We start from the raw sequence: 23007 nt of genomic DNA, 5'->3' as shown, positions 1-23007 counted from the left end.
ACATAATGGGTACCATAGTAACCGTCAATATAGTGATATATATAGCACATCATGACTGGTTCAAGACTCTTCATCCTTGTATTTAGCAAACATCAACTGCTTGTATTGTTTCTTGAATTGGCTCATCGTTGTGCATTGTTTGAGGTCCTTACTCAATCCATTCCATAGTTTGATTCCACATACTGAAATGCTATGGCTTTTTAACATAGTCCTAGCATATAAGTGTTTCAAATTTAGTACTTCCCTGAGATCATATTTCTCCTCTCTTGTAGAGAAGTATTGGATGACATTTTTTGGTAATTTTTTAGCCTTCTGCATTATTTTAGCTGTTTGAATATGAACTATATCAGCAAGTTTAAGAATTTGTGATTTTAGAACAAAGGAATGCTTAACTTTTGGTCTGAATCTGCCACCCTCATTAAGAATGGTTGTGAATTTCATGCAATATACAATATTGTTTCTACTTTAAAAATTAAAATACCATGTGAGTAGTTTCTACCAGGGAAGTCGCTTAATTATTCAGATCACTGTAAGCACTTTGTTTAATAAGGTCCATGAGGGGGGGGCAACTCAATGCTATTTTTCCAAACAGTTCCACAGGCTGTATGAAATTGCAGCGCTCGCCAGATTTGGCCCCCAAGCTTGATTTTGACACATGTGAAGTATTGCATACAGTAGGCCTACATAGGGGGTGTTTTTTTTAATGCAGCTCATGTATTAAATGCAAGTGTAGAAATGAAATGGTGTCACCCACTGTCCAAGAAGAATAGACTACATTTACAAGTTGAATGCTTGTAATGTATGTCCCCAACGTGTTAATATCTTAAAAGTATTATTTTGCATCGCTTTCTGTGGTATTCCTCTCCTTCCCTGATAGCCTTCATTCTTCTATTCATCGTGTTTGAGCTCCACTGACTCACTCCCTTTTTTTTTTTTTTCCAGGGATGGAGAGCGGGCCCTCTTATTGTGTTGGTTGAGAGCCAGCTCCGATATGCTACACTAACTCCAGCTTCCTGTCAAATTGCTGCTCAGTCAGGGATGTAGCCTATTCCTGGGTTTCAAAGGCACTTCATCATACGGTAAGCAGACCTCGCCTTCTATTGAAAGAAAGCAAAGTTTTGAATTGTTGCCTTTTGGCTTCACAGTTTCAATGTCGATTTTTAATGAAGCAAAGGTTTTGTTGCGCTTCCTGTACATTTATTTCAGGGATTAGCTGAATTCATTCCAAAAACCAAAAAAACATACGATAAACGAGGCATTTTTTCACATTTTTTGCCATAGGAAGTCATATAAATCCACTAAATCTGTTATTAAATGATGACTTATTCTCAATCCAGACTCCCATATATCCAGGCTACATCGAATTCAATCGTGTTTCTCGCCCTCTTCATCAAAATGCTGGCACTCCAGTCATCCCTCGTCTATCACCGTTAATTAGTCTCAGACCTGACCATGAAAATTTAATTTCCGCGATTTGTGACTACTGAATACAGTTTTTAACACAACACGTTTAGAGCCTTCTGGACATGAAATAGCACCCCTATAATCACCTTTGACAACTGATATTGCAGACAAGTTAAGGGAAAATATCATAAATAATACATAAATACGGGCGGCACGGCGGTCGAGTGGTTAGCGTGCAGACCTCACAGCTAGGAGACCAGGGTTCAATTCCACCCTTCACCCTCGGCCATCTCTGTGTTTGCATGTTCTCCCCGTGCATGCGTGGGTTTTCTCCGGGTACTCCGGTTTCCTCCCACATTTCAAAAACATGCTAGGTTAATTGGCGACTCCACATTGTCCATAGGTATGAATGTGAGTGTGAATGGTTGTTTGTCTATATGTGCCCTGTGACTGGCTGGCGACCAGTCCCCGCCTCTCGCCCGAAGACAGCTGGGATAGGCTCCAGCACCCCCGTGACCCCCTCTGAGGAAAAGCGACAGAAAATGAATGAATAAATGAATACATAAATACTACAAATAAGAGTAATACTTGTGTATTATAACTACACACACAGAACAGTTGTTCTCTAACATGCAAAATTACTGGTGATGATGCAACTGCTGATGCTCGATGTTGCCAGGTCTCCCAAGAGAAACGAGTGACTAGCTTCTGAAAACAAGCTCAAAACATGAAGAATATTGGAATTTGCAAGGGATTTTACAAAAAAGTAGCTCAAAGTCGCTTATAATAAGTGAACCTGGCAACACTGATGTGTACCTAAGACTCTGTCTTTGAATATGTGAGTGCAGTATGTCTTCTGAATGCCTTTTATAGTTTTTGTTTTTGTTCATTTGGTCATTTCTCTGCTTAAAACGTTTAATTTAGGCCAAAAAGAAGTAACATTTTCTGAATAGTCCATACCAATAATAGTCTACTGTGAAACGGCAAGAAATGACTTTTTTAATGAATAACCGTACAGAGTGATGAGTTGAATGCAATACTGTTATTTTTTTTAGTTGAATCATTTGAACGTGTGGTTTGTGGTTCATCGCAGTGCTCCGTCGAGTCATTCTTCAACAACAGACGTGTTAATATTACAGCAATGGTTTTTGTAGCTCCTGTTGCTGTGGGTCGTCTATTAATAGTGGATGATGCTGCAGGCTGTTGTCTGTTTCCATTTACAAACGTCTTCAAAAGCAGTGCACAGCCATGATCTGTTTGGAATCATCCCATCTTAGATGTAGAAATAAAAAGCAGAATGAGTTCATGTCAACAGGTACGCCATTAAAATCATTCATTGAGAGATGTTTGGGGATGCACTAAGCCTGGGGTGTCAAACTCAATTCCACAGGAGGTCAAAACTCAAAGCCTACTCAAAGGTTGTGGGCTGAACTGGACATTTTGATGGACTACTTCTTTGTCATTCTGTCAATGTCCAGCAAAAGCTATATTTTATATAAAAATTGCTGTTGTTAAAATGATGACTTTTGACTTTCTTGGGCCTTTTTAAGGTGTTGTATTGTACAGACGGGGTGTAATAGCTAAAGTGCTGCTATTTTACTCATATATCGGTAAATGATGTTGACTTTCGGTCTGACTCTGGCACCCTTATTATGAATGGTTGTGAATTTTGTGTGTTATACAATAGTTTCCACATTTAAAATTAAAATGCCAGTGGAGTAGTTTGTTAAATACGTAGACCACTGTAAGCACTTTGTTTGATAAGGTCCGTACGGCGAGCCAACCCAATGCTATTTCCCAAACGTTTTCGCGGGCTGTATGAAATTGCAGCATGGACGGACTTAGGCCCCCAGGCCTGAGTTTGACACATGTGCACTAAACAATCCCCGGCGTTTGAGATTATTGTGACTTTAAGTGCAAAGATGCAAGTGCAGACAGTGATAAAGGAGTAATAAGTACAAATGTTAAAGAACTTTGATGTTGATACAATACATATGTTTGCCTACAAACCTACAAATATTAAAGCAAATAAAGAGCCGCAGTCTTGATGAAGTAGCCACAGGCAATACACAGCAACTTAGTTATTCAGTGGAATCACTGCGCCCACGCGGTTTTAGAGGCCTGGCACTCTACAGCATCATCATCGTGTGAATGAGGTGACATTATTTAACTGTGCACCCACTCTGCCAACCTTAGAGTCACATGGAGGCTATTCCAGAGTTGGGGTGCAACTGCGAGAACAGAGCAAAAGCCATTTTAAAAGGTCTGCAAAATATATTTGTATTCTTTTTGACCGGGGATTAGTTTAAAGTTTAAAAGCCCAAATGAGTTACCGCATACACAAGATGTTTTTTGTGAGCAGCACGCAGTCACAACAAAGGGCTGACCTGTCATCTATGGAAGCCATAGCCTCGCTTGAGAGAATTATATTACACATTATCGATACATTTATATATCGTAATACAGTATTTAAAAACACATTTTAAAGGAGCCACATTATAATAATGTCAGTTTCAATACAAATTTAAACTAATACAATTTTGTAACATTGTATACAATATAATATACATTTAGAAACACAGAGATGCCCAACAGAGATTTCAACCTGATAATGGTTTTATTTCATTTGAACATGCATCAGATTACAATTGAGTGCATCACATAATCAGTTCACAGTTCCACATGTCCAAAAGGAGTAGGAAGAAGCAAAGCTTATTAAATCCTACCCCTCCATCTGGTACTTTTACAATCAGTAACTGTTACATTTGTTCACTTCCTGCTTTCCATAATACAATTTAAGGTTTTTTTTTTTTAATAATATACCTTGTACCGAAGTACAAGGTGATATGACCATCCAATGACATAATGGGTACCATAGTAAGTGTCAATATAGTGATATATATAGCACATCATGACTGGTTCAAGACTCTTCATCCTTGTATTTAGCAAACATCAACTGCTTGTATTGTTTCTTGAATTCGCTCATCGTTGTGCATTGTACAAAATAATAATTGACTTTTTAGGCTAGATGATGTTATCATAGCAGTTTTCAAATAAATACATATTTCTATTATGAAATTGCTAGGCAGAGTAATTGTAACTCTATGGAAAATTGTGTGTAGGTTCTGATAATGTTGTTACCGATTTGATATGCCCTAAAAAGAAATGAAGTGAGGATTGTACTTGCCAACAACATACATCATAGCAGCAACACCCAGGTTCAATTCCATGCACCCAGAAGGCTGCTATCTTGTGTTTAATGCTGGTCTTTCAGCGTTCACGCAATTATAGATAATTGAATGTATAAAGGCAGCACAGAGGAAAATGTGTTTAGGACGCCGGCTTCACATCCAGGAGGTTATGGGTTTTTATGTTACTCCCTGTGTTGCATGGCTTTTTCTCACCAAAATCCAAAATATGCATGTTAGGTTTATTGGAGACTTTATATCAGGGGTCTCAAACTCTATCTGGAGTTAGAGTCCGGGTGAGGCTGGGCCACATTAGGTATTGTTTGAACCATCTCCACTTTTCTGATCTATATTGTTAGAATGTTGTATTACCGTGTTAAACCATGCTAAAGTTTCAGATAATGAGGTTTTCGCATTTGGAATTGAGCCCTGTAAGAAGTTTGGGATGGCTCAAAACGTTCGGTTTCAGAAGGCGTGGTCAAACTGGCACTTTGTGATGTCACAGGGGGTTGGACTTCCTTATTTGGTTCAGAGTTAGGAAGCACTTTGGGCGTTTGTCCGACCACCATGCCCGGGGGCTGGCCATGGGTGAAATAAATTAAAGCACACCCTTTTGGCAGGAAACACAAATCAAGAAAGGCGGCATCATTGCTGGACAGACTCCGACAATGAGAGGGAATCCGTCATGTTTGATTGCGAAATTGCCCAGCTGTTAAATTCAGATACTGAACATGAGGACTGTGGCGGATTTGTGGGAGAAGATTATTTTTTTACAAATATGGTGTATTGTTACATAGTAGAATAAAGTTACACTGATATGTTATGTATGGGTTAAGTACGAGAATAGACCCTGTAATTGAGACTTCACCTTATGATGCAGAAAATACGGTTCTTTCCTCCAAGTGTGTAAACGTGGTGTGTGTAAAATTAAAAGTCATAATAAATGACTCCTATTGACGTGACCTTCCTATGACCACAGTGATGAGCTAATTGAACAGTACGCGCTAGAGGCCCAGCCTTTGAGGTTATTTGCATAGATAGCGCCATCGTTATTCATCAAGGACATTTAAAAGGGTGCTTTATCATGTCCAGGGATTCTTATTCTGGATGAATATATTCTGCACCCAACTCATACATCTTCTTCCCTATGTCATTATGTCACTGAATAGAGCCGTTGTCCGCACAAAAGTGCAAACACTGCACTTAAATTGTAAAGCTCCATTCCCTTTTGTGTTGTTGGTATGGCTCATCTGATGGCCATAATTCTTTTAGGGTGTTGGAGAGAGTAACTCCACCCACCAATCGAGAAGAAACCATACTCATGGAGGTTTTGTAGGTGAATCACTGCTAAATTCAAGTGGGTCATTAAAAGCATAAACCTTGACAAGTGGCCTCAGTGGGACATTCTTTGTAGTGGAGTGGGAGGTGAAGAGGTGAAAAGCGTGGAATGGGTTGGGCTTGTGGGTTGTCTTGCATCACACGTGGTTTGAATGTTATACAATGGCTTCAAGTGTGTCTGGAAATAGTAACTTATTTCAAAAGAAGAGCTGGACGAGAGCTGTATCAAAAAGAGCTATACACATATTACATACGTTTGAATCAGAATGGGGCGTTCGAGTGGTTAGTGCGCAGACCTCACAGCTAGGAGACCAGGGTTCAATTCCACCCTCGGGCATCTCTGTGTGGAGTTTGCATGTTCTCCCCGTGCATGCGTGGGTTTTCTCCGGGTACTCCGGTTTCCTCCCACATTCCAAAAACATGCTAGGTTAATTGGCAACTCCAAATTGTCCATAGGTATGAATGTGAGTGTGAATGGTTGTTTGTCTATATGTGCCCTGTGATTGGCTGGCGACCAGTCCAGGGTGTACCCCGCCTCTCGCCCGACGACAGCTGGGATAGGCTCCAGCACCCCCGCGACTCTCGTGAGGAAAAGCAGTAGAAAATGAATGAATGAATCAGAATGGCCTCTACTTGCCACTTATACAACGGTACAAGCAAAAAAAACAGGAACAACGGAGGAGAAAATTACTAATTCCAAACTGTGCTCCTTTGGGGGAGTACAGTCTGGGACTGGCCAAAAAAAATAAAAATCAGCAACATAGGCTCATATAAACACACTTCACAACATGAACTTGGAGACTTGCACCAGGGGACAGGGAAAGGGGAGTGGAGGTACTCAGCCAGCCACAGCAAAATGCAACCTATATTTCAGCATGTGTGTGTGTGTGTGTGTAGGCTGGAAAGTTGCTCCGTCAAGCGCTGCCTCAATTCGCAGGATGTCATCGCGGTAACATAGCAGTTGTCATGGAGATGACCGTGACATGGTAACACAGCAGTTGTCATGGAGACGACCGTGACACAGGCCCAGGAAGAGTAAACAATCAACAGATGTCCTTGAAGAAGGGTGAAGGTTCCTGAGCGTCTCACTGGTGGAGACCTTGGTCGAGGCAGATACTGGGCGGGGGGCAAAATGCAGATTAGATTGCGAGTGCGAGTAGCCGCATTCCAATACACTCTGCTGCTCGTTTTTGTTTTGTCCATTCTGGTTTCTCGATTGATCCATCAATCATGACGGGCAGCTGCTGGAATTCTGTGATACACCAGGGCAGCGCCTCATCCCAATCAGCAACAGTCCTTCTGTCAGGGTTCCAAATCGGTTGATGATTTTGATGTCCTCAACAGAAAGAATATTCGCCAGGCACCCTCGACTTAACTGGCGGTGAACTGACTGGTTTCCCCAAATCCAAGCTTCTCATCGAGAAGAGGGAATATAAGCGAAAGGGGAGTGAAAAAAATGCAAACTCTTTTGTTTAGAACTAATTGAACAATAGTGGATTGAATAAAGGTGCGGGTTTGAAACCCAAACTAGACATTGAGAAGAATGACAAGGCCTGGCGATGAGCGTCAGCTTGAGCTAGTGCTTGTTGATTTATGGCAAGCACCAGGGTTCGTATAAGTGCTCTGTTGTATGAAGTGGTGATTAATTCAAGCCTGGAGTTATTTGTCTCAGCTGACACATGAATCAGGACAGCCTCCCTTCAGGACTTTACCTGTCACACTCCGGCTGCTGATCTCCAGTCATATTAGTGATCAACCTGGCTGAAGATCACACGGGGGTCCCATAGTAAATGCAAATGAAGTTTTTGTCAAACTCAACTTGATATTATCTGATGTTCCCGCATCAGCACAGCACTGTTAACGTCATCAAAACTGCCACCCACTATGAGTGCACTGTACAGCCGTTCAATCAGTGTGTATGTATATATCAGTGACGCTAACGCCATTCTTATATATATATATTATCTTACACTTTGTAGATTAATCATTTGGTTATGCAATTTTTTGTACCGCATTTTCCTCACGAGGGTCGCGGGGGTGCTGGAGCCTATCCCAGCTGTCTTGGGGCAAGAGGCGGGGTACACCCTGGACTGGTCGCCAGCCAATCACAGGGCACATATAGACAAACAACCATTCACACTCACATTCATACCTATGGACAATTTGGAGTCGCCAATTAACCTAGCATGTTTTTGCAATGTGGGAGGAAACACTCAACCGCCGTGCAGCCCCAAAAACACAATTTGATACTGTTAAAATAACTCAACTCAGATAACTCAGATCAATTGAGTGTCTGGAAAAGGTTATAATGGCATTTCTAAAGCTTTGGGACTCCAGCAAACTACAGTGAGAGCTATTATCCGCAAATGTCAAAAACATGTGGGAACCTTCAAAGAAACAAAAATACCCCAATTAGCATTTTATGTCATCATGGGTATGAAGTGCAAATATTACTAATTATTCAATCGTGTTAATACTTCATTTGTCAGACAAACAACCATTCACACTCACATTCATACCTATGGACAATTTGGAGTCACCAATTAACCTAGCATGTTTTTGGAATGTGGGAGGAATCTGAAGTACCCGGAGAAAACCCACGCATGTACGGGGAGAACATGCAAACTCCACACAGAGATGGCCAAGGTTGGAATTGAACTCCGGTCTTCTAGCTGTGAGGCCTGCGTGCTAACCACTCGTCCGTCGTGAAGCTAAAAATATATATTTTATAAATAATTTTAAACCCCTACTGGTATTTTTACATTCATTAGCTCCCTTTGGAACGTTAAGTTGCAGAGTGATGATTTTAGCATGCTTTGTAAGATGACACTATGAGTCAGACTATTGTGTTGAATAATGACATCCTGTGAGTTCCAATGGGTTGACAAGCTCGTCATGACTTTTTTCATAGCTCGTGATTTACTCCTGTCAAAGAAAGACCAACGTAAAGAACGTGTCATTTGCTGGGAACAACCATTTACACTCACATTCATACCTATAGACAATTTGGAGTCGCCAATTAACCTAGCATGTTTTTGGAATGTTGGAGGAATCCGGAGAAAAGTCACGCATGCACGGGGAGAACATGCAAACTCCACACAGAGATGGCCAAGGGTGGAATTGAACCCTGGTCTCCTAGCTGTGAGGTCTGCGGAATCTGAATTTATATGTAAATTGTACAGTTAATCCATGTAGATTGGTATCGGCCCATCTCACTCTTGATGCTCAATATTGGAATTGGCAGAATGAAACTCTAATTGGAATATCCCTATTATAAAGTTATTTATATTTGATTGAGATGAAATAAGTATTTGATGCTCAAGAAGAACTTGATGTTGGCAAGCACTGAGCGGGTTCCTTTAGTTGTCCACCACGTTTACCCACATCTTAGGAGGGATTTCAGTCCTCTCCTTTCCTAATACTGCATATCGAGGCTGTTCTTTTGAAATTTTCATCTCCTTTCTCAGATTTTCATTGAGATTAAGGTTCAGAGATTTGAGCTTTAATGTCCTTATTCTTGAGCCAGTCCTTTGTTTTCTTGGCTGTATGTTCACTGCCATGCCAGAAGCCATCCACGGCATATCTTCCATCTGCTCTGGCTGAAGCTAGGAGGTTGTTATCCAAGATTTTAGAAGAAATGGCCCTGTTCAGTGGATCCTCAAAGCAGTGACTTCACTGCACTTCCTGTACCTTAGCTCCAGCTCCAGAGCCGGCGGGTTGCCAACCCCTGGTATAGGCACATCATACCAACATTGAATCCTTTGCTGACTGAAATGAGCTCTATGGGAGTGCACCGTTGGCATGACATGAACTGGGTGGCATATTTTTCACAATATTTCAAATCCAACTACTTTTGAGCTGTTAAAACATCCAGGTACCAATACATTTATTGTTAACTTTGGCGAGCTCAACCAGAGGGCCAGAAAAGTGCTTTGATGAGCTGAACCTTTCATTTCCAACAATATTGGAAATTCACGATTTTCTAGCCTTCAAAAATTTCCTCAACCTACAGTATTACTTTCATGCTGTGCGGCATTGTGTAGTGAGCACAGTTACGTTATTTGATGAGATTTGAAGAGTTGCTGCTTGAGCAGCGAGCGCCGGCCTTGCTGGTCTAAGCATGTCTTGGCAAATATGAGATTCATTTAAAGTGAAGGTTGCAAGCTGCTTTTGTTTTGAAATTGGTGATGTGAAGCCTTTTTTAGTTGTATTCACTTTTGTTGTAGGGAACTAATTATCTTTCAGCAGCATAGTTGGAAAAGATTTATATGAAGAAAAATATCCCCTTGCCAAACATACTAAGATGCATGTCAAATGGTGCCAAGTTTTTTTTTACCCCATTTGTGTAGGCCTCATCTGTAGCAACTGAATGCATAACCAAGCCATTACTGAATTCAATCTCTTTAACTGCCATTTAAATATGTGATAGTGGCCCTTTGTGTTTTCATACCCTCCATACACACACAAATCAAACTGTATAGAATGGCTTTCGTGAACCTATTGCAATGACTTGCCACTTTGTAGTGGCCTTGACATCATCGTACCCTCGTTTTAATGCATAGAATTAGAACTGAGCTCCAAGAGCAAGAATTTTTACTGGTCATTTATCATCTCCACCTCTAACAACAAAGCCATTTTTCATTGAGTCGAAAGTCGAAACCTTAAAAATGAGAGTCTGTTGTGTTTTCTTTTTTTTTTTTTTTAAAGATCTCTGTGAAATCATAAGTCAGGTTGTCACATATATCTTTTGATACTGATACCTGACACTTATGACCTTGAAATGAATTTGACACATTGGTGAAATAAACGATGAACGAGCTGGAGATTTATAGCTCAGTTGAACATGAGATGACCAAGGACAGCACTCTAACAAATAAAGCTAGAATCTACAAGGCCAGAGCCCGGCCACTGGTATGTGATGTCTGATGCCTGGAATGCTTTGCGGTTATTTCCTAAGCAGGGCGCTACATTAAAAACAAAAATGACTTGCCCATGGGGAATCCTTAAGGTGAGAACTACTTGCCCAAACTTGCCCCATGTAAAATGAAAAGACTGCCATAATGATATCATATATCAATATGTATATGCTGATAATTCATCAGATAATAGTACTGATGTATTGTATTTGGAGGAATGTCTGAAAAATTGATGATCTTATTATCACATACTATTTAATCATGAGCTTATTATCACGTACGATTTAATCAAAAGACCATTTTGTTTCCATAAAAGTTTCAGTTTATTACATGTATTATATCTAAACAGTGTAAACACAATAATTGCAAAAATATTTCAACAATAATATGTTGACAGAGCACAGACAGCAGCAAAACAAACGCTGTGTGTTCACGCTCGTGCGCTGTTCTCTGATTGGTTGTTTCACAGGCATGATACCAGAGCAGGGCGCTCTGAGTGGACAGCTACGGGGGCTGATACTGGACATGGTTAAACTCTATATTTTATCAGTATTGGATCTAATCGGTGGTGTTTCATTGTGACCACTTCAAATTGTCACAGCAATGTGATTCACTCACCTGTGCCATCCTTTGATTTGCTGCCGCTAATAAAATACTCATTTAGGAGGCACTGGTTCATCACTTTTTGGTGTTTTCCTTCACAAGTTGTTGAAGAATTAGACCATGTTGGCAGGGATGCCATGATAGATGTTTTCCTAGTCAAACCATCGCTGATTGGTTGATCGCGAACTAGAACGGGTGTGGGTAAAATGCGGACTGTGGATTGCGGACCGCGGTCTAAATAAACGATTCTGATTGGTCCATTTCAAGATTTGCAAGGATTGGTTTGCAAATTACCACCGGAATTACGCAGTCCGTGTTTTACCAACACCCAACAAGAACCGCTTTTAAAAAAACTCTTTGCAGTACGGCATGCCAAAGTGCACTTGCCCGACGGGAATATCACTGATTGGATTTACTTGCCCGAATTTTGTTTTAACTTGCCCCGGGCCATCGGTACATCGTTATTGTCGAGCCCTGCTAAGTATAAAGTATTGATGTTTATTTCACTGTGATGCTGCTAGATGCATTTCACAAATTAATTCAATTCATATTTGCAATACAAAGGTGAAATTTGGAAATAATTCCAGACTACGGACATACATACTAAGCTTGTTGCTCTGTGGAGCACATCATCACTGGCATGCTGATATTATTATTAATACTTTAAATGTGTCTGTCACCAGATCTGGTGAGATTATACCATGACAAGATGTATCCTTTAGAAAGCAAAGGTTTTATGGGTAGTAGGCTTGGGACATTAATTAATTAATAACACAATAAAAGAAAATGAACTAATTTTGCCGGTCTCAATATATTGCCATTGGCATGTCTGTTTTCCGTTTCTATCGCCTCTGAAACAGCTAAAATAATGCATAAGGCTAAAAACAACCAATTACCTAAAAATGTAGTCCAGTACTTCTCTACAAGAGAGGAGAAATATGATCTCAGGGAAGAACTAAATTTGAAACACTTCTATGCTAGGACTATGTTAAAAAGCCATAGCATTTCAGTATGTGGAATCAAACTATGGAATGGATTGAGTAAGGACCTCAAACAACGCAAAACGATGAGCCAATTCAAGAAACAATACAAGCAGTTGATGTTTGCTAAATACAAGGATGAGGAGTCCTGAACCAGTCATGATGTGCTTTATATATCACTATATTGACGGTTACTATGGTAACCATTATGTCATTGGATGGTCATATCACCTTGTACTTCAGTACGAGGTACATTATTAAAAAAAACTGTATTATGGAAAGCAGGAAGTGGACAAATGTAACAGTTACAGTTATTGTAAAAGTACCAGATGGAGGGGTAGGATTTAATAAGCTTTGCTTCTTCCTACTCCTTTTGGACATGTGGAACTGTGAACTGATTATGTGATGCACTCAATTGTAATCTGATGCATGTTCAAATGAAATAATAAAACCATTACCATTACCGAACAGGAAGGAAGAGGTTTCCTTCTGTCTATTGGTTTCAGCACCTTGGCACCTTTCTTCCATAGAACAACAGAACGAAGGGAGCGAGCCCTTTCGTCAGTCTTACAGTCTTTGTCTCATGACACCCCAATCACAGACATAATGTGAGTCAAAATAATTTCGAGATTTCGCACCTTCTCAGTCAGCGATCCATGCTGAGTAACAAGGTCCATTGTGACCTTGTAGAGGGTTTGCACAAAGCCCTGAAAGCTAGGAAATGTCTGCAGCTGTCAAATTCTAGGACAGGACAGCCACATGTGAATCCAGTTTTGTGCACACAAAGGGTATGTTTTTTTTTTTTATCCCTTAATTCCCCAAAGGAGCCCCCCCTCCACCCCCCATCATCACAAGGTTCATCCAGCAACATCATTTCCAGACAGCTCTGCAATTCAGCACGGCCTCTTTCTTTCCTCTCCCTCCCCACTGATCACATCCTCAGCATAATAAGTGTCTGTAGCAGTCACGCCATGGCAGTCTGTGACCCTCTCTGTCATCAGGAGCGTAACCCGTACCTCTGCCTCAGAGCAAGACCAATTTACAACTACCCCCACCCGGTCTAGCAGCCCGTCCACGTTGCGATGCTGCCATTAGCTGTGTTGTTGTTTGTGACCCCTTGCCCTCCAACGAAGGGCATTATGAATACAATTATGCATCCAAACACTTTGGCTCAGAACACTTTTTTTTTATCACCCACTCTTGAGTTATAGAGTGATTATCAAGGTGTTCCAATGTTGGACCACTTGCCTCAAACGGAATGTCTGTTCTCTCCCACTCGCCAAGGCGGGTTCGTCTTTCAAGGGACACCTGAAAATGCGCAGTGCAGCGGGGGCTCCCGCTGCGAGGGCGGCTGTTATTGAAGTGGAAATGACAGTCGGGACTCTGGGGTCCAGGCTGCCAGGCACTGAGACTGAGAAATCGGGGAGAGGAGGCAGCCGTCCTCTCCTGAGGCAGAGTTTTGCGGGGCGGGTTGAATTTTCTCACCTTGACGTGTAATTAGGCTAGAAGCGTAAAGACAACATTAACATGAGTGCGCTTCAAACGGCATAGTTTGATTATTTCATTCCAGTGACATTTGGATATAACTTTTGCAGAAAGTCTCACGTTTTGTCTTGTTTTCAACGTAATCCTTTGCTGAAAGAAAGCACATACGTACATTGAATGAAAAGAAACAGCACTGATAGCACTGATAGCAGTGGGATGTACCTTTGCTATAACCGCCATTGAAAAACTTCTTTTGTGTGTACATGTTGCTTACAAACTTAATCTTTTATGTCATTTTTACTATTTTGCTGTGCAGCCTTGATTAATCCCCTCAGGATTACCCCTAAAATTGCAATGTCATATAAGGCAGAGGTAATGTATTTCAGGATGTTGTGTGTGTGGCACAGTAACACTACACAATCAATTTGCCTTTCCAAGAGCTCAGGCTTGTGATTGGCTCAGCAATCAAGCCTCTTCATTTCCTGTGAATGGTTACAATGGGGCTTCAGTCTGGTGACAGGCTAAGGGGCAGGACCTGGTGTCAAAAACGAAGATGAAGAGATGTTTTCCTCTTTATCAGTGTTATCAATGGGTGCTATTGTATACATGAAATCATGAAATGGTGTTTTTTTTTTTTTTTTACTTTTTACTTGACCTTCAACTTCAGCTGCAGGAACACATGGTTATTGCTGCCACCCCCTGCTTCCTGTCTGTATGCACAGTTTCATTACTGTCTCTCTCTCTCTCTCTCTCCCAAGGCTTTTTAAAAGTGCTATTAATTTAATGCTCAAGAGTGCATTATTACAGAGTGATTTTAAGCAGTGGCTGAGATGAATCATTGCATTTACACAGGAGATCAGCAACCCTGTTAGATTCTTGACTGAACTGTGGCTATGTGATTGACAACAGTGTTATTATAGTTATATAAAGAGATGAAAATAAAATTTAGTGTGTTTGAATAGTATAGTTCAGTAGTACTGACACAACATGATGGAGATGGACAGAAACAATAGTGTTAAAGGGGACCTCGGCTCATTTTTCAATGCATTGTTTTGAGTAGTGGACTCCCATAGAGCAGCTACACACAATAACAGAAAATAAAACTGAAAATATTTTAGATTTTGCAGAATCTGAACCTATTCCAGATGGATTTCTTTTGATTTCTGCTTCCTGCCAAAATGGTCTCTTTTCATTTATGTGATTGGTCACACGCCCAAAGTGCTTCCTATCTACGAACCATTTAAAGAAGTCTGCCATGTGTGACATTGTGACATCACAAAGGAACAGTTTTACCACAACTTTTGAACCGAACATTTTCATCCCAAATTTGTTTCAGGGCTCACTTTCAAATGTGCAAACCTCATTATCTGAAAATTTGCTGTCATACCTGGGAGACTTTATGGCATGTTCTGCTCTTGCAGATATCTGCAGCTGTGTGTCGTACGGAAGGCACGTTAAGTCTCACTCAACTTCTTGCTCAAGCTTGATAAAATTGCCCAGAATCACTTGCCACATAATAGTATTTTTGTATAATATACAGTATAGTATAGTATTACATCAAGTGTAAAATAAACCCAAAGTGAATTTCTTAGAATGCCAATGTTTTAATGATATTTGCAAGAGATAACATTAATAAATTCAATCGACTCATCCTCTGATGTTAGTGGTGACAAAGAAACCCTAAAATAACACCCCATTTAAAATATAATTAAGGATTAAATATTGAACCACTTTGAAATATTCATGAATACGTTATACATTACATCATCTCAGCTACAGTAAAAGCCCTTGATCACAGATGCTTATCATGGATGAACTGAGAGGGGAGGGAGTAAAACTTGGTGTATAACACTATCTCTATAGTGCAGTGCTTGTAGAATCATGTAAGCCATTAATGGGAGCTTGGAATGAACATCTTGTTCATTGAAGCGATGCTGGCCAAATTTGGGATCAGATATCAGAAAAAAAAACGGTATAACCCCTGTGATCCGATACAAAAACTCAAACTATGCTGAGTTTAACGTTGAGTGACAAGCCATCATCTTCTGTGAAACCAGCCAAAGCTTTTCGTTATAAAGACAAGACGATGGAGAGGAAGCCGACAAGGAAGAAAAAAGAAGGGCATCAGGTTTGCGCTGTGCAGCTTCGGGGCTGCTGAATTAACTTGAGATAATGAGTCGTTTAAAAGCGATACATCTCCGACACAGATTAGTGCTGCTGTGGCAAGTTTTGCCAAATTGGCAATGCATTAGTTGGATGTATTGTAAGGAACGTCGGAGGGAACGTGAGCACATTTTTACTTGGTTTCACATACTTTGCATCGATTTAAACAGGTGACCAAGAACAGTGATCAGCCTTTTTTGGTGTGGGTTACATTGGAACCTTGGTTAGTGTCATCAATCCCTTCCAGAAGATCAAACTCAAACCAAAACATTCATTCATTCATTTTCTACCGCTTTTTCCTCACGAGGGTTGCGGAGTGTGCTGGAGCCTATCCCAGCTGTCTTCGGGCGAGAGGCGGGGTACACCCTGGACTGGTCGCCAGCCAATCACAGGGCACATATAGACAAACAACCATTCACACTCACATTCATACCTATGGACAATTTGGAGTCGCCAATTAACCTAGCATGTTTTTGGAATGTAGGAGGAAACCGGAGAAAACCCACGCATGCACAGAACATGCAAACTCTACACAGAGAGAGTGGAATCGAACCCTGGTCCTCCTACCTATGAGGTCTGCGCGCTAACCACTAGACCGCCGTGCCGTCCCCCAAACCAAAACATGATTTATTTAATTTGTGGTGATCAGCGATTGCCCGATACATGTGAAACCGGTTTTATCTACCGAGAAAAATGAATACTTGGAAAACTGCTCAAACTGTTCTCGGTGCAATGTCAAAAATGACATTTCTGTAGTATAAATGTTCAGTATAAGATGAATTAGCTTGCCCTACATGTCCGCTTGATCTCTTTACAGAAGGTAATTAAGAGTCATTAATACATTTTCTGCAAAGGCTTTGTTCATTTTCCATTTCATTACTCCGAAAGTACAATGTTGGGTTGATGGTCACGTGTTTGAACAAGACACTGAAGCCTCATGGGCTTTAGAACATTGTAAGATTATTTATAGGGCAAAGCTTTGAACAAAGATCATTTGTCAGTGGTGCAAATTGATCAGTAAGAACCGGTTCATTGAATTTTCAAAAAGCCACTTGTCATATTCAAAGTAACAGTAAGGGTTTAGTGTTTTTGGATTTTTTTGTGTACACTGCAAAGGCAGTACAGTACAGTATGTACCTTTTTACCATCCAGTGGAAGAGCATTTCATTGTCCTGCCTGTCATGATGGTACACGTAGAGTTGCAGGAAATAAATTATATTTTTCCCCCAATTAGTTGGAAGAATGATCCAATGAGTTGGATCATTTCCTGTCACAGCACACTAATAATTGGGAATCCCATTGTTGACGTGGTAATGGCAGAGATGCTGATCTCCGTGGAGACAAATAATTTTTGAAGGGGACCTGTACTGTTTTTTTTTTCACTTTTCTGACCTATAAATGTAGTTAGAATGTTGTATTCTTGTGTTAAACGATGCCAAAGTTTCAGATAATGATGTTGGCCCATTTGGAAGTGAGCTCTGAAAGAAGTTTGGGATGGCTCAAAACGCTGGGTTTCAGAAGGCGTGGTGAAACTGCCCTTTTGTGATGTCACAGAGGAGTGGACTTCCTTATATGGGCCTGGCTCTAAGCCAGATCTCTGCCCTCCCCCAAGATCTGCTTCCTTCCACCCTTCCCCAAACTGTCCTTCTCTGTTTACGTTGTTATAGCAAAGGCTTGTAGGGGAAAGAAAAATATTTTAATCTGTCAACGGCATTTCACATTGGACTGTTTCGTGAACATGGGCCAATATGCAGCTCGCCGACAAACTCGCTGAAGCCCGACTCTGTTCCAAAGTTACTTGGTTGTGTCAAAGACTAAGTAACAATTCATCAGTGCAGTAGCTGTCTTTATTCTTTGTAAGTCATGGAGCATAATGCTGTGGAAAACCTAATGCTAAAATGCTAAAGCTACTTACCATTGAGAGACGTCTCTTTTCTTGAGAATCTTTGGACTGTCCAGTCTCTACTCCTGGATCGGATTCGTGATCCATGTAACGTTAGCGGTACAAACCAGAATTCCTTCTATGCACTCGGGAGTGTGACCAACCACAGCAGAGTGGGCGTGCCTGGAGGTGAGCTGTGGATGGAATACATTAAAACTGACCGCTTTTGCAGGAATCATGAAAGTCAAAGAAATGCAGCTGAATATGTGTAGATTCAAGAAGCACTAGAAAGCTTTCTGTGCTGGTTATTTTGTGTAGCTGCTCTATGGGAGTCCACAAGTCAATGCAAAGGGGCGAAAAATGGGCATAATAGGTCTCCTTTAAGTTTTTTTCAAGATCAAATTATTATATATCGTCGGTTTAAACGTCTGCCAGTAATTACATGAATACAAAAATGTCTGCCACACATTGGCCTGCAGTGGTCAGCCAGGGGATCAAGGGTTCAAATTGCTATTTGGGCATCTCTGTGTGGTGTGTGCCTATTTTCCCTGTGTAGGTTTTCTTCCTCCCCCATTCCAAAACTATGCATGTTAGGCTAACTGGAGACTTTAAATTGCACGTAGGCGTGAATGTCAATGTTAGTGCTTGTTTGTGAACATGTGCCTTGCGATTGGCTGGTGAACAGTCCAGTGTCTACCCAGCCTTTCGTTTCACTCAGCTGAGATAGGCTCCGGCTTACCCGAATGTCTCTAATGAGGCCAAGTTTTTGTTCAGGATGAGCGGTGTGGTTGGACGGACAGAAGATACCTGAACATTTAAACTAAAATGCACATTCCCATTTTGTGGGTGGTGTCACTCTGAAGGAGAGTTCAAGAGTGCAGCCATCACTCAAACCAAAGTGGAAAGTTCCTTTTTGTGCGCCAAAGTGCCGAAGTTCTTCATGTGTAGGTAAACAGACTATGGTGACTTCCACGCAGGGAATAAGTGCGCTGTCTTCATCCCACGAAAAAACAGATGATTTCTCCTCCGAAGAAACTTTAATAGCCTGCAGTCTGCTACCAATCCCCTGTGACATTAGCAGACATTCCGAGGGTTGATATTTGTGTCTTTCAAAAATCCATTTAAAAAACAAACATACATCACGCTGTGATTGAGATATTTGAGCTCAGGTTTTGTTTTGCGTCTGCCTTTTTTTGCGTGCAATCTGGCCATATTCATTTCAACGTTGACAGTTTGATTTCTGGATATTGTTCCTTTGTGACCGACTGACACAAACTCTTTTTTTTTTCTTTGTATCTGTCAACACGCACAGATTCTGGTTGCCAGTCTGTTTGTTGAAACGTCTGTCACCTGTAAGCGGCGCAGTTCCCATTACGGCTTTTCGCATATTCACTTTGATGTCACCAATATGTCAAGGTGAGTCCAAACCCAGAGGCAGCCACGTGCTCAGACATCCTGAGCTGTTAATGAGCCAAGCACACTCCAAAAACCTGAGTGCTGCGCTACAGGGACACCCGCCTTCAGATATACCCACTCCTGTTTACAACCATGTTTGTACCTTTTTGTGTTTGTATTTTTCTTTCTTTGTTGGGGCTTTTTTTGGAGCAAACCTAGCTAAATTCCCATATCAGATTTTTCAATAATCAGAATTAGAAAAGGGTTTATTGCCAGATATGATCAAACACATACTAGGAATTTTGTTTTGGTGAAGTAGGTGCAGACACATCTATTAAAAAAGAATGAAAAATACAAAATATACACAATACAGTAAAAAATATATGTACACAGTCTGTTTTTTGTTGTTATTCCGGAAGTGCAGCCTGATTGTTTTTCCTAAGAGTCCAAACTGGGCGTTACCTTGGGTGTCCTGAAAGGCGCTTTTAAATAAAATGTATTTTTATTATTATTATTATTAATGTAACGCATATAGTGAAAGTGTCAAAGTGGCAGGATGAGGTAGAGGTGGGGTGTGAAGAGTGTCAGGGGGGGGTTCCGGGCCTTGTTGATGAGGCTGACAGCAGACGGGAAGAAACTGTTCTTGTGACGTGAGGTTTTGGTCCTGATGGACCGCAGCCTCCTGCCATAGGGGAGCGTCTCGAAGAGTCTGCGTCCGGGGTGAGAGGGATCGGCCACAATCCTTTCTGCACGCCTAATATACGTTGTAGCAGTTTTGACACCACATGTTTGCCTTGGCACATTGTGGAATATTGCACTACCATAATGCATAGTAATATTATTAGAGTTTTTAAAATAAGTTAATTGTTATTTTTCTAAATGCCAAAGGGTCTTTCTGCGGTGTGGTGTCATAATATACATAATACATCACAATACATTGCACAGCCTTGCAGATACAGAAAAACTGACACCCACGACTTGAAACATGGCTTTATTCTTTACTTTGGTTCTACAAATGTCAGGATTGCAGAGATGTCTGGTCCATTTCAATACACCCAGCCCCCAGTGACCACTGGAGACATAAACCACCATGAATGAAGCAGCATAGTTGAGAGGACATAGCCTGCAGTGTGTGTTGTCATGAAATCACTCACTAGCTGTTACCCTGGAATGAATATCAGAAATAATTGGCTATTAGTGTATCTGGGGTAAAAGAGCATAATGAATCATGTTTTCAACCAGCGCTGTTGTTTGTCCATCTCAGGTTTTTTTTTTTTTTTTTTTTTCAGCAACACACATAGTGTGTTTGTGTGTTTTGCATTACAAAGTCACATTGACAGTCATTACTATGCAGTAGGCGACCGACATGGTATTAGGTTCCCCTGCAGCAGCGGAGCTCCTCCTCACCTGCTCTTAATAATACTATGAAACGGTTCTGTACATCAAAAAAAATAAAATATAACCTTAATGGGGCTCATTTTATAATATTGATTCATATTTCTTCACATTTACATTTAAATTAATCTGTATCATGAAGTCATTTTTATATGTTGTCATAAGTGTATATTTATATTAGGAGTGAGGACTTCAAATTTGAGGTATTATTGGAACCGTACATTAAGTGCTTATCATATAGTACCTTGCAATCCAAGCTAACAGCGTCAGCGAGTGACAAGTAGATGTTTTTTACATCATAGTTGAACAGCTATGGCGCCTTCTTAATATCCAAGCAGCAGCTGCAGTAATTCTATATTTGATCAAAGTTACTTAGTTACGTAATTTTATCAGATCAAAACACATGGCTGTTCGGAATTCTCTGCGCCTTTAATCACCTTTACGAGGAATTACCATCAACATTAAGAATGGCAATTTGCTCGGAGCATGTGTCTGACTACAGTGCACCATGGCGGCCACAACAAGTGGCTTCCTCCTCTTTGTATTCCTGATCTTCTCGGGCTGCCCGGAGTGTGTGTCTGACATGACGCATATCGGGCTGACCATAACTCTGCTTCTTAACACATCAACTATTGGAAACCAGCATTTCAAGAAATGCTGCAAATGTTCGACAAACAGTATAAATTACCTGTAAAAAAAATACATGTCAAAAGTGCCAATTTTGCGACTTTAAGGAGTGAAAGATGACATTCATTCATTCATTTCCTACCGAGGGTCGCGGGCATGCATTTTAAACGCAATTATATACCATAATTTCGATGTGTATGACATTAGGTTTTATCATAACAGTGGTTTATTTGGTCAATTTAAGAAAGTGTTGAAAATATCTTGCAAATTTATATTTCTGCCTTTGTGTCCACACTGTAAGGACACCCTATACTATATATTTCTGTGTTTTTCCTGTATGGCAGTCAGCCTCCACTCTGATGAAATATACAGTAATTGTCCATTTGGAGCACTCCAGTTGAATGGATCTTGCTAATTGGGCCCACATTGAAAACCACAATTAGAACTGTGGCCACAAGAAAATGCGTTTTACCTCACTGTCTCTCTGTTTTTCCTCTCATTGTTAGTTCTTAATGTATTTTTGTTTTAACCACATTCTGTGCATGTTCAAGCTTTATATCTAACTATTAGTGTCCTCAAATGCATGTCTAATTGGACGATAAATGAATAAATACTCAGTTTGCTGAGTGAAAAGGTACAAGCAACAGTAGATCTGGCTTTTTGTTTCATTCTGCTCAATCTTTTACCTGAAATTTGTGGTTAAGTGCTCAGACAAGCACGCCCCTACATGCTTTTGTCTGTAATGGAAGGCTTGTATGCACAACTTGATTTCTATGTCCTGATCCATTCACATATTAATGTTCTGGACTATTGTTGAAGGAAAATTTTGCGATTTAAAAATTCTACTTTGCTCTTAGAATTAACATGAAGGGAGAGGACTCCCTTTATGCAAATTAATGTCAGTGAGGGTCTGCACTATTCAGCACCTCCTCTGCCTCTTCTGTGTCTAAGGCACATCTTTAATTTCCTCTTCCATTCACCCCACATCAAAGCTCATATTGCAGCAATTATCGCAGGCTTACTGTCAAAACGCAAACTTGCTGGATATTATTTTTGTTATTTTGCTGTAAAGGAACAAATTAATGTACATCATTCTATCAGCCATGTTTTTTTTCCCACTGAGCATGTAAACTCCAAAAATAACAATCAAAAGAACTGATGCAGAACATCTTTGTGAATTAGACTCATCATGTCACTCTTGTACCGCTAAAAATGTACAATGCCAACATCAACTCAGTAAGATGGAACACAAATGCCCCCACAAAGGAAACCATATTCTGCAGATTACAAGCTGCATTTCTGTAACAGCTTCCAGTAACACTTCAGCAGATAGTACAGCTTCGCCCATGTTCACAAACCTGTCTTATATTTGTTCTCTTCCTGGTCAGGAATCTGAAATTCCAACCACGTCTGCCTGATGTTTGCCTCTTTACGCAAGTTCAAATCTGAACAAATATTTCCTGGAAGCCATTAGCATTATGACAATCCTAGAGTTTATACCATCCCAAACTCGCAAACGTCATTATCTGAATCCATCATTCCAACAACATTTATAGGTCATAAAAGTAAGCATAGTAACCCCCCTTTAATAGTCTTATGTTTTGTCCATTTAGCCATTTTTATGATTGAAA

The 23007-nt window shown here is 40.6% G+C and overlaps 1 protein-coding gene across 2 annotated transcripts in view; it reads left to right on the top strand.

Moving 5' to 3' along the window:
- The window catches only part of LOC131104474 (beta-1,3-galactosyltransferase 1-like), an 82288-nt gene that overhangs the window by 39514 nt on the left and 19767 nt on the right, over positions 1 to 23007 (top strand). Inside the window, exons 2-3 of one of the 2 annotated variants that reach the window (XM_058051700.2) lie at positions 943 to 1079; positions 19272 to 19375. The gene's annotated coding sequence lies outside the window, so the exon portion shown is untranslated. The remainder of the gene's footprint in view (positions 1 to 942; positions 1080 to 19271; positions 19376 to 23007) is intronic. The other variant, XM_058051701.2, reaches the window with a different exon arrangement.

Source organism: Doryrhamphus excisus, linkage group LG15 (genome assembly GCF_037039965.1).
Source record: "Doryrhamphus excisus strain RoL-2023G ecotype Guam linkage group LG15, RoL_Dexc_Guam_v1.1, whole genome shotgun sequence".
Lineage (NCBI taxonomy): Eukaryota > Metazoa > Chordata > Actinopteri > Syngnathiformes > Syngnathidae > Doryrhamphus > Doryrhamphus excisus.
Note: the sequence above shows the minus strand (reverse complement) of the source record. Positions and strands in the feature narration are given on the sequence as shown.